Source organism: Petromyzon marinus, unplaced genomic scaffold (genome assembly GCF_048934315.1).
Source record: "Petromyzon marinus isolate PM22_M1 ecotype Great Lakes invasive population unplaced genomic scaffold, UKy_Petmar_22M1.pri1.0 PM_G_Scaffold_110, whole genome shotgun sequence".
Classification (NCBI taxonomy): Eukaryota; Metazoa; Chordata; class Hyperoartia; order Petromyzontiformes; family Petromyzontidae; genus Petromyzon; species Petromyzon marinus.
The window spans coordinates 442,501-445,000 of record NW_027422663.1 but is presented as its reverse complement, the minus strand read 5'-3'; the positions used below and the strand labels follow the sequence as shown (position 1 = coordinate 445,000).

The window sequence follows — 2,500 nt, the reverse complement described above, 5'->3', positions numbered from 1 at the left end:
AACTAACAATAAAAAAAAGAACCAAGACTTCGTCTTGGAAAATAACAATCTAAATTGTGGAAAATAGTAAAATGAAATAAAAACCGACTTCACCTTCGAAAATAACAAAATCAATCTAAAACAAATGACATCTTAAAACAAAACTATTATTTGTTTCGGAGGTTGTCTATGACTGTTCATAGACCGCATAATTTCCACAGAACATTCTCAGAATATCAAGAGAGAAAAGCAGCGTTCTGCGGGAAATCATCTTGGCCAGTGATGTCGTTCTGGGTTTGGTCAGGCCCAGGGAGGTAAGTACCTCGTTATTCTCAAGGGGCCACTTTCCTCTTGCCCCAACCGGGAATCCAAAGAATGTGACCTTGCTAGCCTTCGTCAGCACTTTGACTTGATCACCAAGAGGGGTATAGTACGAAACTTTGTGCGAGGCAGCATCTGACAAGGTATTCTTTGAAAGCTCAAAACGGACGGTGACATCGATCACAACCGCCTCCTCATCTTTTGCAAACACGAGGTCAGGCTTTCTCATCTCTCCCGTCTCGGATATGAACCGTGGCTCTTTGTATACAGACCAGCCCAATCTAGCCGCTTCGTCTGCCAGAATGTTACTGATCTTGTTGTGTCGCGCAATTCTTGCTTTCTGTACTGCAGGACATTGACCGAGAATGTGCGAAAGGGACTCGAGTCTGGCAGAGCATTTCCTGCAGGAACGTAAGGCCCCATCTCTGCCTCTGTTCAAGCTTTCTCTTGTTGGGTAAATATTTGCCCTTAGTTGTAGTGCTGCGATAAAGAAGCATTGTTTAAAGCCGCACCATGGCCTCAACCAAGCATTACTGATTCTATCATGCGCAAAGTTTACAATGCCCCTTCCTTGAACCGGCTTTTCGCACCATCTCTGAAATTCATGCTCCCTCCAATCGCAGGGTCTCGGATATACAGGTTCTTTTGACACCGAGTCCCTGAGAACGAATGTTGGGATTGCATCACTGTCACCCCCTGCTCGTACCCACAAATTACGGTATTCTTCCTCCATACCATGCGAGGACACAATATTACGGGTGATAGCATCGGACGAGTTTGCTATACGTTGCAGCCTTCTAACTTGAACCGAAGGGATTGTTTTTTCCAGTTTCAAGATGGCAAGGCCTCCGTCTCGGGCTCTGGCATATAACAGTCCATCACAAGTTGAAGCGGGAAGGTGGAGCCATCCTTTTACCGCCTTTCTAATCTCTTGGTCCAACCCACGGAGAGTTGATTGCTTGCAGTCCGAGTGGTCTGCAGGATATAACAATCTGGGTAGGGCATAGGCATTGAGTAGTTCAACCTTCTGAGTTGGCTTCAGAGGCGCCTCATCGATTTTCGAGATCCATGTCTTTAGCTGACAATGTAGATCAGGCTGTATAGTGCCAGTCCAAGGGCCAATTTTCAGACCAAGGTATTTCGTTGATTCATCAGGTTGGATCATATGGACATCTTTATTTTTGATAGTCCATGGGTCGCAGTTGTTCACCGTATATGAATCTTTGGTTGGGCTTATCATGAAGCCCTGGCACTTTCTGGCCTGAACCTCCAATCCCGATAGCCCACAAAATGATTCCAAGATCGCTAGATTGGCGGCCATACCAACCCAAGATTCGCTCACCAACACCAAATCATCAGCAAACGCAAGAGCTGTCACGTGGTCGGTATCAATGGAGTACCCAACTCCGTGTGACTCTAGGGTGCATATCAAAGGGTCCATGGCAAGATTGAAGAGCAGGGGTGACATGGGGTCACCCTGTTTGACACCAACACGTATGCTAATTTCTCGAGTCGACTCGCCATTGCTTTTGAACGAGGTCGTACACCGATCGTAGGCGTTCTGGATGATGCCCACCACGTGTTCATCTACTTTCTTGTGCCTTAACACCCATAAAATATGAGCATGCGAAACCGAGTCAAAAGCTTTCGCTATGTCGATGAACATGACAGCCAACGGCCTGTGCAATTTCTTAGCGTGTCTCATAAGGTCCTGTAGCACCTTAAGATTTTCAGAGCAGCCAGATGCCGCTATAAAACCACGCTGCCTTGGGTTTAAGGGACAAGCACGAGCAAGACGTGCAGTCATTATTCTGGAAAATAATCTCAGAATCATTGAACCAATCGTTATTGGTCTCCAGTTCCCCAATTCTTTCAGCTTTTCATCATCCATAACCTTAGGAATAAGAATCGTCCTATTCTTTTTCAACTCTTTGGGAATAATTCCTGTAATCATCCATGCATTAAATAGGGCTGTCAGTGTCCGACCCTCGGGGTCGGCAGCACAGATTGCAGCCCTTGTTAGGCCATCTGGCCCAGCTGCTGACGTTGGTTTAATGGCCCGTATGGCAGTCTGAACTTCCTCCACCGAAATTAGGGGCTCAAAGTATTCGTTATTTGCAACACCTGATGACTTAAATTGGCCCAGGCCATTGAATGGCAACACCTTCTCCCATTTTTCGCAGTAAAAACGATATACATC

At 46.1% G+C, this 2,500-nt stretch overlaps 1 pseudogene; it reads right to left on the bottom strand.

Annotated features, from left to right (window-relative positions):
- The window catches only part of LOC142909099 (28S ribosomal RNA), a 9,946-nt pseudogene that overhangs the window by 3,095 nt on the left and 4,351 nt on the right, over positions 1-2,500 (bottom strand).